Here is a 12715-nt window from a genome sequence, read left to right on the forward strand (position 1 = left end):
GCTCGGGGATATGAACTTGCAACCTTTCGGTTACTAGGCCAACGCTCTAACCACTAGGCAAACTGTTGACAAAAACAGTGATGCATTAACTGCGCGTGGCCCATGCGGGAATCAAACCCACAGCCCTGGCGTTGCTATCACCACGCTCTAACCCATGGAGTCATTGAAATCATAACTATTAAAAAATATAGAGAACAGGGGTAGGTCTAATGGTAGGTCAAGTCCTATAGGCTTCAGGGACTGCAGTGTAGCGGAACATGCATGTCACTTAATGGTGGTGTGATGGTTGTATGGAGCCCAGTCTTGTGAAGGCAGGAGAAAGGGTATCTGAGGAGAATTCTAACATACTAGTTCAGCTGCTGGGCCCATACAACGGATGGGTGGGGAAAGCAGCCAGTCATTTGGACTGCCCTCTGTCTCTCCGTCTGTCTGCCATGTTGTTTTATAGCTCTGTTGCTTTCCCTTCTCACTGTCTAGCGAAGACATCTGTCCCTCAGATGTTACACTTTCTCCCCTGTTCTATATATTTTTTAATAGTTATGATTTCAATGACTCCGTGGGTTAGAGCGTGGTGATAGCAACGCCAGGGCTGTGGGTTTGATTCCCGCATGGGCCACACGTAGTTAATGTATCACTGTTTTTGTCAATAGTTTGTAGTCAACAACATTGATCCTAACCCTCCTGGTTTATCAGATATATATTGGTGTCACTGATGTACTAATGTGTTTTTCATTTCATTCTTGTGTCCATCCTTGACAACGGGGCACAGTAATGTGCAACAGTAATGTAGGTGACTGTGTTAATTTGAAATCGAACTCTAAGCCGTTGTCTGCGAGGGATTGGGGGTTTACTACAGATTAGCTGTAATCCATTGGCTAAATCACAGTTTTGGACAACGTGTGGCAGATTGGTCATAGGCTGGACTGATCCTGCAGGGTGTGAATGAACAGCATAATCATTAAGAGCAGCCTGGAGGTGTTGAATGTTGATTGAATGTTGTTAAATGTTGATGACAGTGAGATAGTGCATCTAAACTTGGACCATGCTAACACATCAGATGGTCTGTGTACAGAGGGCTTATTTTTGAATAGGCTAAGTGATGATATAGGCTTGTAGCTAATAGGTTGACGCTGGAGAGTGGCTCAACAAGCCATGGGCACCCCTACAGCACCATCACTTAAAAAAATAATACATGAGAGGCCATGTGTTATGACATTTTTATCATGGTTGTGACGTGGTTATAGCCACGAGGTGAAGCTGAGTAGACCACCACAGCCATGATAAAAATGTCATAACACATGGACTCTAATATATTATTCGTTTTATACAATGAGTTACCAGCATTAAAAAGCAACATTCTTTCCCTAACCATAACATTTTCAACAAAACGTGATGCTACATTCACTAACACTGATTGTCAAGTGCAATTTTAGGTGTTCTCTGGTTGTTAGTTCTATTTGTATTGCCTGCCATGTAAATCAAAACTACTCAAGTGCTGGTTGATAGTTCCAGAACTTTGCAGGTTGCTAGGGCAAACAAAAATGGTTGCTATGGAGGCTCTTCCCCCTTTTTAGCTTGTCAACTACAAGCTAACGCAATCACTTCAGACTGAAAGGCAGCAAACTAGCTGCATTTAGTTTAGTTTTACATGTTTTTCCATCATTTTTTTTGTTGTTGTTGGTATATATCAATGGATATTATGCTGATTCATTTTGACTGGAGAAACGCTGCCTGTCTGTCTCATCCCGACTCCCGACACATTCATTATTATGGGACACAGTGGAGATCGAATTTCAATATTGCAACAAAAACATCAGACATCATTTGTAATTGCTTTTCATAGTTGATATCAAGTTCATAAATTGCATGGCTGGGCAGTGGATCTGTAAAAATAGTAGTGCGTTGCTAGGTAACGACATAAACAATGGCAATTTTATGAATGTACTGGCCATATGTATGTTGTCTATTATATCAGGGGCAGGATCCAACAATGGGAATTCCAAACCACCCATTGTATTAATTGATTTAGATCTCTCCTACAACCTCTTCACATTAGCACATGGCTATGCAAATAACCTGCTGGCAGCAGATGGATATACCGGTCCGATCAGCAACACATCAATAACGCGACATGTAATGCTTACGAAACTAAACGAACATAGTGTTGTGCGGACATATTCTCAGGAAACAGCCATTATCATGTCTTCTCCGGTGCGCTGGTTAAGTTGCCTGTCAGAACAGCCAGTGATAATATGATTCAGGGCTCCCTTCATCTTCTCTCTTCCGTTATTTCACTCACTCTTTTCACACACACACACACACACACACACACACACACAAACACATCTGAAGTGTGATTGGCGATGTGATGGGTTTCTAAATATTTTACTGATTGGTGGGATACTGTCTGTCTAGAATGATTGTGATCTTCAGTGGAACATTGAAATATTTTGGAGACTACATATTTGACTTTGTCTCATTGGATAATAGGAGGAATTAACACTGTTTTTACAGAATTGAAGAGATTTGATGTAGTTTTGTATCCCTTTTTGTATCCTTACGCTGTGTAATTAAGCATAGTTTTCCAATTACATATGAAAGCTTAATTGCCCCAATAACTTTCTGTCAACGTCACAGTGTAGCCTAATTTTACTCGTTCCCCTCCTTTTACCCTTTTGTAAACACTGTTAGGAGAGATTCACAAGGAGCTCGCCATTGTTGAAATATGAATTCATTATGAGACGCGCTGTTACATTGTCTTTGATTGCAAAATAATTAGCTCTTTGTGGAGTTCTCACTTATTCAGTGGATATTTATCTTGCTGTTGTGGGCCGACTGTGTTCGGCTGAGCATCGTTTCCATTTAGGATCTTGTGAAGACTTACTTTGGATTTGAAACAGAATTGTTGATTAGATGTTATTGGTGTAGAATGTGGTGCAGATCTCTGTTTTTACTGAAGATTGCCTCATATGTTTGGTTAAACATTGCTGTGTAGGCCTACAGTACCAAACCCATGTTACATATATCCCTTTCACATTAAGACGTTTTGACGGCAACTTTGACATACCGTAAACTGTTTTTCGCCTTTTCCTTATATCTGAAAGGTATTGCCGGTATTATTTCCGCCTAGCAACCTAGTAATAATTTAGGTCAACTTCTGCCTACAGCTTAGTATGAAACATAGCCGTAATGCTGAGGTGGCATTGGCAGGCACTACGCCGTTAAACTCATGTATGGTTGCTAGGCAGCACCCGTTAACCATCCTCCTCCTCCTAACCTTTGCCTGGCATGTCACTTGTCACATCTCTTTGCATAGCCCACCACTAAGCATGCACTGTTATCTTAACCTCAACTGGATGGTCCATAAAGAATTATTGTAGGAATAAATATCACTGAATGAGAAAAATATTGGAATAAAGCATCTTAATACAATTGAAGGCATGTTTCAAATGGTTGCTTACTGAAAGTCCCAAAGTCATCTAACCATTGTAATTCATTTGAAGCAATAGCCTACCCGCGTGTGGTCAACTAGATTATAATTTCAGCACCGTTTTGATTGGGACACCACCTTCGCACTACTTTGAGATAAGCTTGGGGACTCGTCTTGATAAATCAATGTCAGATTTGACTTTTCACTGAATCTCTGTTTAGATATTGGTTAGGCTATAGTTAGTTGGGGAAATGTTAGCTAAATTGAGTTGAGTGCTGCTCATGATTAACTTTTCTAGTTGGCTCATTTGTTAGAACATTTTTGCCAGCATGTTATGTAGTTTAACGAGTGGATTATTTTGCTCTTCACTCGCAGTCACTTAGTAGCCTAGGCCTACTCCTGACCAAAAGCCTGTGACCACTGACTTGTCTCAGTGCGTCTTGACTTGTCTCAATCAATGTGATTTTGTTTCACTGAATCTCTGTCTTATAGGCTATTTGATTAATTGGTTTCTGGCTGGGCAAATAAGTGGAGGTGGTATAGCTCATCTATTCCTTTGCTCATCTATCACTGATCAGAAACATTTAGCATGCAATAATGTAGCCTAAATCAAGTGTAGGCCTATTATTTTGCTGGATCGCGTATAGACAACTCCAAAAGCCCACAAAGGTTGTGAAATATGGACACGAGACTCACATACTTTTGAAAATATAATTGCTATTATTTTCTATCGGTATCATGATAAAGATAGTATATGACTGCGGTTTCACACTTTTCCGTGACAGAAGTTGTGTGGGAAAAATATTATTTGTATTTTATTCTGTTATATTCCATTATATTCTTACTACAAAATATATGTGTGTTTGACCGTGATTGGGGTAGGTGTGTCTTGTCTGTTTAATGAACAAAATAGTTAACTATGGATTTAATTTGGTCATAACATAATTAAACAAAAAATGTGTCATTTCTTTTTGATGGTGTATATTCTTAATGGATTTATTAAAATAGACGCCCACCCACATCTTCACACCACTACTACCACTCATCCCCAGCATGCCGGCATGCGCACCGTTGGTATAAAAGGCATATGCAGTCAAGAATGTGGTAAAAAGGATAATATAAACATTACTCCATTTCTTTTTACAGTCAAAATCTGTAAATCCAATGTGAAAGCAGCAAGAGTAACAACTAGGTTTCATAGGCCTAGTCTCTCCAAAATGAAGGGAAAATTGTATAGCATCACCCTCATTCATGACAACTCTACTATATTTGTTCTGAAAGACTTGCAATTGAAACATGTTGTCATGGAAGCTTTTAATCTGAAGAAAGAAATCTTGAAATATGCCTTGATTGCTGCTGTGCTGAATAGCCCCACAGGAGAAACAGTCACATTCTCCTTCCAGTTGTGGAGAGAAAGCTACCTCCATGGATTAAGCACTTACGGCAGAAAAGGCTTATCCAGAGTAACACTAACACAACAAATGGTTTTGCATGGTCGGCCTGAGCTCAGACTAAACACGTTTCAGAAGACAGTTTGTTGTCTGGCTTTGAAAACAATTAAAAAACCAAATGCAATGTTCTTATCTCTGCCATGGCTGCTCCTCCTCCGTGCCTTTTCATTTTTACCTTTACCATCTTTGTTTTGACAGTTTGTTCTTGAAGCATACTTAAAGTCATTAAAATTCAGTTCCTGATTAAACAGTGATTGACTTGCCCCTCACGTCAGAAGCAGTCGAGTGTTTAATGAATCTTCATCGGCTTGTCTATTTTTCATCCGATAATTAGGAGTCTGTGGTAATGACTCATACCTCGGAGTTGACTGGCGTCTCATTGGTGGCCAGGGTCGTGTACGTTAGACTCTAAACGTAACAAAAAAGACTGAAACATGGAGGGCCTACCTGGATTTGTACAATAACAAACTCTCATTTTAGTTTTCCTTGGCAAAACGTTTTAAAACATTTTCCGTTCGTGTGCCGAATGGACACGACCAGGGTTTTCGTGGCGTATCTGTGAAACTCCAGCTCCTCGGTGTCCTTGCCCAGGTTCTCACCCGGCGATGACACTTAACAAACAACAATATCCTTGAGAGTCTGCAGGCGTGGAGCCGAAGCCTCTGGGACTAAGGCTTCCCATCAGCATGCAGAGAGCATTACTGCTTTAATATGAAGGGGCCATATGGAGCACAGAGGTACTGTATAGTGGTGCAATAACTTTTTGCTTGTAAGGGACATTTTGTTTTATAGAGCCACGTGTTACTGATTGAGTTGAGGAATTCTGTTCATCAGAATGTAAGGCATTCACTTTTTGTTGTTGTAATCCATTCACAATGTAGTTGCTTCCCAAACGTTTTTATAGTTGAATTCTTTGACCTGATGATGATAGCATGCATTAAATAAAAATGTGATTTTAAAGAGTACGGCAACAGGGTGTTACAGGGTGCAATTCCACAAGCCGCCATATACTCTCTGCTGTGGAATAGTTCCATGTGAATAATATTATGAGTATCATTACACATAGCAAGACATGATCCTAAAACAGCTATAACTCGCTATTGAGTGCTACTTAATGTCGTTAGTCCCACCTTCAGGATGCTGGCTCACTGTTTGAAAACAGGTTGCCAGTTGGAGTGAGATTGGCCTACACAGAAATGCATCAAACAGTAAATGGGACTTGGAGTCGGCGCCGCTCAGGCAACACTTCCAATTTGCTGAAGGCTCTGAGTCAGAGTGCTCAGTGTCTGGAAACCTTCCAAACCATTTCCTTTTCATCCCCCTACTAATCTGTTATGTGGATTATTAGTTCCCCCAAGGGGGGTTGGGAGGGGGGCTATGACGAAACAGCCAACCATCTACCCACTCTCTTCTTTGAAGTTTCAAGTTTTATTTGTCACATGCACAAGTACAGTGAAATGCTTAACTTACATACCCTACCCAACAATGCAGAATTCAATATCAAATAGGATAATTCATAAAAACATATATAAAAACATGAGAAATAAAAATTGAGAGAAAGCTATACTGAACAAAAATGGAAACGCAACATGCAACAATTTCAAGACTTACACTTACAAGTAAAATACATTTATTAGGCCCTAATCTATGGATTTAACATGACTTGGAATACAGATATGCATCTGTTGGTTACAGATACCTTTAAAATATAAGGTAGGGTGTGGATCAGAAAACCAGTCAGTATAAGGTGTGACCACCATTTGCTTCATGCAGCGCGACACAACTCCTTCACATAGAGTTGATCAGACTGTTGATTGTGACCTGTGGAATGTTGTCCCACTCCTCTTCAATGGCTGTGCAAAGTTGCTGGATATTGGCAGGAACTGGAACAAGCTGTAGTATATGTCGATCCAGAGCATCCCAAACATGCTCAATGGGTGACATGTCTGGTGAGTATGCAGGCCTTGGAAGAAATGAGACATTTTCAGCTTCCAGGAATTGTGTACTACAGATCCTTGCGACATGGGGCCATGCATTATAATGCTGAAACATTAGGTGATGGTGGCAGATGAATGGCACGACAATGGGCTTCAGGATCTTGTCACGGTATCGCTGTGCATTCAAATTGCCATCAATGAAATGCAATTATTTACATTTACATTACATTTAAGTCATTTAGCAGACGCTCTTATCCAGAGCGACTTACAAATTGGTGCATTCACCTTATGACATCCAGTGGAACAGCCACTTTACAATAGTGCATCTACATATTTTAAGGGGGGGGGGTGAGAAGGATTACTTTATCCTATCCTAGGTATTCCTTAAAGAGGTGGGGTTTCAGGTGTCTCCGGAAGGTGGTGATTGACTCCGCTGTCCTGGCGTCGTGAGGGAGTTTGTTCCACCATTGGGGAGCCAGAGCAGCGAACAGTTTTGACTGGGCTGAGCGGGAACTGTACTTCCTCAGTGGTAGGGAGGCGAGCAGGCCAGAGGTGGATGAACGCAGTGCCCTTATTTGGGTGTAGGGCCTGATCAGAGCCTGGAGGTACTGAGGTGCCGTTCCCCTCACAGCTCCGTAGGCAAGCACCATGGTCTTGTAGCGGATGCGAGCTTCAACTGGAAGCCAGTGGAGAGAGCGGAGGAGCGGGGTGACGTGAGAGAACTGAATTATGTTCATTGTCCGTAGCTTATGCCTGCCCATACCATAACCCCACCTCCACCATGGGGCACTCTGTTCACAACGTTGACATTACCTTATGGTAGAGAAATGAACATTCAATCATCTGACAACAGCTCTGGTGGACATTCCTGCAGTCAGCATTCAATTGCACGATCCCGAAAAACTTGAGACATCTGTGGCATTGTGTTGTGTGACAAAACTGCGAAATAATCCTGCAGCTTTGAAGGTCAATCAATCAATCAAATGTATTTATAAAGCCCTTTTTACATCAGCAGATGTCACACAATGCTATACAGAAACCCAGCCTAAAACCCAAAACAGCAAGCAATGCAGGTCCCCAAGAACACAGTGGCCTCCCCCAAGAACACAGTGGCCTCCATCATTCTTAAATGGAAGAAGTTTGGAACAACCAAGACTCTTCCTAGAGCTGGCCACCCAGCCAAACTGAGCAATCGGGGGAAAAGGGCCTTGGTCAGGGAGGTGACAAAGAACCCGATGGTCACTCTGACAGAGAAGGACAACCATCTCTGCAGCACTCCACCAATCAGGCCTTTATGGTAGAATGGCCAGACTGTGTCATGCAGGTGAAAGAGGACCCAAAAGCGACTTAACAGAAACAGAGTTTATTTAAGTCCAAACAGGGAATAACAAAAATCCTCTAGTCTGTAGAGGGGAATAACTGGAGAAGCGGCCACAGACTGCAGGTCGCTTCGGGTAGGCGCAGGCCGTAGTTGACAGAGACACCTGCTCACACGCAGCATCTGATGAAGGCAAAAAACACGACAGGACAGGGCGATACACAATCACAGCCAAAACACGACAGGACAGGGCGAAACGCAATCACAGCATGGTGAATACTAAACAAGGAACCGACGGGACAGGAACGGAACACAAAGGAATAAATAGGGACTCTAATCAGGGGAAAGGATCGGGAACAGGTGTGGGAAGACTAAATGATGATTAGGGGAATAGGAACAGCTGGGAGCAGGAACGGAACGATAGAGAGAAGAGAGAGCGAGAGAGTGAGAGAGGGAGGGGGAGAGAGAGGGATAGAAGGAGGGAAAGAACCAAATAAGACCAGCAGAGGGAAACGAATAGAATGGGGAGCACAGGGACAAGACATGATAATAAATGACAAACATGACAGACTGAAGCCACTCCTCAGTAAAAGGCACATGACAGCCTGCTTGGAGTTTGCCAAAAGGCCCCTTAAGGACTCTCAGACCATGAGAAACAAGATTCTCTGGTCTGATGAAACCAAGATTGAACTCTTTGGCCTGAATGCCAAGCGTCATGTTTGGAAGAAACCTGGCAACATCCCTATGGTGAAGCATGGTGGTGGCAGCCTCATGCTTTGGGGATGTTTTTCAGTGGTATGGACTGGGAGACTAGTCAGGATCAAGGGAAAGATGAACAGAGCAAAGTACAGAGAGATCCTTGATGAAAACCTGCTCCAGAGTGCTCAGGACCTCAGACTGCCTCAAAGGTTCACCTTCCAACAGGACAACAACCCTAAGCACACAGCCAAGACAACACAGACGTGGCTTCATGACAAGTCTCTGAATGTCCTTGAGTGGCCCAGCCAGAGCTCGGACTTTAAGCCGATCGAACATCTCTGGAGAGGTCTGAAAATAGCTGTGCAGTGACGATCCCCATCCATCCTGACATGGCTTGAGAGGATCTGCAGAGAAGAAAAAGTATTTAGTCAGCCACCAATTGTGCAAGTTCTCCCACTTAAAAAGATGAGAGAGGCCTGTAATTTTCATCATAGGTACACTTCAACTATGACAGACAAAATGAGGAGAAGAAATCCAGAAAATCACATTGTAGGACTTTTAATGAATTTATTTGCAAATTATGGTGGAAAATAAGTATTTGCAAGATTTCTGGCTCTCACAGACCTGTATCTTCTTCTTTAAGATGCTCCTCCGTCCTCCACTCGTTACCTGTATTAATGGCACCTGTTTGAACTTGTTATCAGTATAAAAGACAACTGTCCACAACCTCAAACAGTCACACTCCAAACTCCACTATGGCCAAGACCAAAGAGCTGTCAAAGGACACCAGAAACAAAATTGTAGACCTGCACCAGGCTGGGAAGACTGAATCTGCAATAGGTAAGCAGCTTGGTTTGAAGAAATCAACTGTGGGAGAAATTATTAGCAAATGGAAGACATACAAGACCACTGATAATCTCCCTCGATCTGGGGCTCCACACAAGATCTCACCCCGTGGGGTCAAAATGATCACAAGAATGGTGAGCAAAAATCCCAGAACCACACGGAGGGACATAGGGAATGACCTGCAGAAAGCTGGGACCAAAGTAACAAAGCCTACCTTTAGTAACACACTACGTCGCCAGGGACTCAAGTCCTGCACTGCCAGACGTGTCCCCCTGCTTAAGCCAGTACATGTCCAGGTACGTCTGAAGTTTGCTAGAGAGCATTTGGATGATCCAGAAGAAGATTAGGAGAATGTCATATGATGAAACCAAAATAGACCTTTTTGGTGAAAACTCAACTCGTCGTTTTTGGAGGACAAAGAATGCTGAGTTGCATCCAAAGAACACCATACCTACTGTGAAGCATGGGGGTGGAAACATCATGCTTTGAGGCTGTTTTTCTGCAAAGGGACCAGGACGACTGATCCGTGTAAAGGAAGGAATGAATGGGGCCATGTATCGTGAGATTTTGAGTGAAAACCTCCTTCCATCAGCAAGGGCATTGAAGATGAAACGTGGCTGGGTCTTTCAGCATGACAATGATCCCAAACACACCGCCCGGGCAACGAAGGAGTGGCTTCGTAAATAGCATTTTCAAGATCCTGGTGTGGCCTAGCCAGTCTCCAGATCTCAACCCCATAGAAAATATTTGGAGGGAGTTGAAAATCCGTGTTGCCCAGCAACCGCCCCAAAACATCACTACTCTAGAGGAGATCTGCATGGAGGAATGGGCCAAAATGCCAGCAACAGTGTGTGAAAACCTTGTGAAGACTTACAGAAAATGTTTGACCTCTGTCATTGCCAACAAATGGTATATAACAAAGTATTGAGATAAACTTTTGTTATTGACCAAATACTTATTTTCCACCATAATTTGCTAATTAAATTAATTAAAAATCCAAAAATCTTGATTTTTTTTTCTAACTTTGTCTGTCATAGTTGAAGTGTACCTATGATGAAAATTACAGGCCTCTCTCATATTTTTAAGTGGGAGAACTTGCACAATTGGTGACTGACTAAATACTTTTGCCCCACTGTATGGTGTATTGTGTGTAGATTGATGAGGGGGAAAAAACTATTTAATCCATTTGAGAATGAGGTTGAAACATAACAAAATGTGGAAAAAGTCAAGGGGTCTGAATACTTTCCAAATGCACTGTATGTACATGTAGGCAGGTATGGAACTTGGGGAGATGAGATGACAGTCAGAAGTCAGACCATGGCAAAGATCATAATTCAAACACAGATACATCAGACTGGATGACCTTAATAGGTTGTCGTTTACCAATGCATGCCTTATGCTTTTGGGAAGGTGTCCCGGGTAGTCAATGATATAACATCTTCACTTGGAAAACGACAAGTCAGATACGTCAAAGGATACAATATAGGATCTTTATTTACTATTCTTTATGTTTTATTTTAGGGTTGGTTTTTCAGCTATTTGATAATATGCCCGTCATACAAATTATTTCATAAAATAGCATATTTTATTTAGCATATTCAAAAACATGGATGCTCTTCATAGGAGGTTTCATTGTCGTTTGATCTGGTAATATGACCTGAAATGTTTGTACATTTAATAATGTTTGCTGGCTTCATAATTCAACTTGCAATCTAAGTGTAATGAATACTCGGTGAGAAAAAGGTGTAGATTCACTCGCAGAGCGCGGCAGGTGTTTATTTCGCCGTCGCAGAAGGCAGGAATTGTGATCACAGGCAGGCAATGGTCATACACAGGTAGGCAAACAGGCAGGTGAATCAAAACTAGGACTGAAGGCTTTAACTGGTTCTCACAAACGAGCTAGGAAAAGGCTTATTAGAGTTAAAACAAACAATACCTCACAATGGCACAAACAGAATGAACTGAACTAAATAAGGAGCTGATGAGACCAAGTGAGGAACTAACACAGGTGAAATCAATGAACAAAAATGAAAGACAGGGCTACGTTCAAGAACACAATGAAACAGAACACAAGATTGGCTAAGAAAATAAATACAGAACCTTACACTAAGTCATCTATACTAAAGTTACTGTTATGAATCTTCATTTTGAGGAGTCTAAACTGATTTATAATTTGATAGGTTACTTCCGATGGTCATTGGTAGCATCAGACCATATCCGCTAATGCACTCAGGTCTACAGAGCATCATAAATGCATTTTCTGTGGCATTTTAATATAAATGGATATCGCAAATATAATCAAGCCAATCTGTCTGACTGGAAATGGACCCAGATGGCCCCCTGAAGGTCCTCACCAGCCTGAGGGTCAGGATTCAGGTTGTTAATAGCAGAGGTGCATGAAGATGGTGGCCTCCATACTCTTACCACAAATGCCTCGTTTGCTAAGTTCGCCGTATTGTACATTGCTCTCTGTTACCCTTTTTTTGTTTTGGCATTACCACAGTATAAATGATCCCAATTCTAGCTCCAAGACGCCTGCAAACCGAAAAAGTAGGTTATGCTGATTTATTAGCGCATTGAACCATGTCCTGTGCCGTAGTTTAAAATATCTGTGAATAGTGCTCCAACAATGACGTCATATCTGAATTCCGACACTTTATTATTATTATTTTGTATTTAACCTTTATTTAACTAGGCAAGTCAGTTAAGAATAAATTCTTATTTACAATGACGGCCTACCCCGGCCAAACTCTAACCAATCACAGCCTGTTGTGATACAGCCTGGACTCAAACCAGGGTCTGTAGTGACACCTCTAGCAGTGAGATGCAGTGCCTTAGACCGCTGCACCACTCGGGACCCTTCGCCATTGCACATTGACAGTAAACAGATATTGTGTTATCTGTTTTGTGTGTTGTGTATACTGTAGTTTCATGTAGTAGTTTTGAGTTGTGTTCTCATAGACTATTTAAACTATGTGGTTGTTCTATGCATGTTGGATAGCAGGTTAGCGTTTTTCATCACAAATCTTGTTCT

At 41.8% G+C, this 12715-nt stretch overlaps 1 protein-coding gene across 10 annotated transcripts in view; it reads left to right on the top strand.

The window, feature by feature from the left end:
* Window positions 1-12715, top strand: part of LOC124039622 (band 4.1-like protein 3) — a 102729-nt gene that overhangs the window by 23948 nt on the left and 66066 nt on the right. The window lies entirely within an intron of this gene.

The sequence above is a fragment of the Oncorhynchus gorbuscha genome, linkage group LG07 (genome assembly GCF_021184085.1).
Source record: "Oncorhynchus gorbuscha isolate QuinsamMale2020 ecotype Even-year linkage group LG07, OgorEven_v1.0, whole genome shotgun sequence".
NCBI lineage: Eukaryota > Metazoa > Chordata > Actinopteri > Salmoniformes > Salmonidae > Oncorhynchus > Oncorhynchus gorbuscha.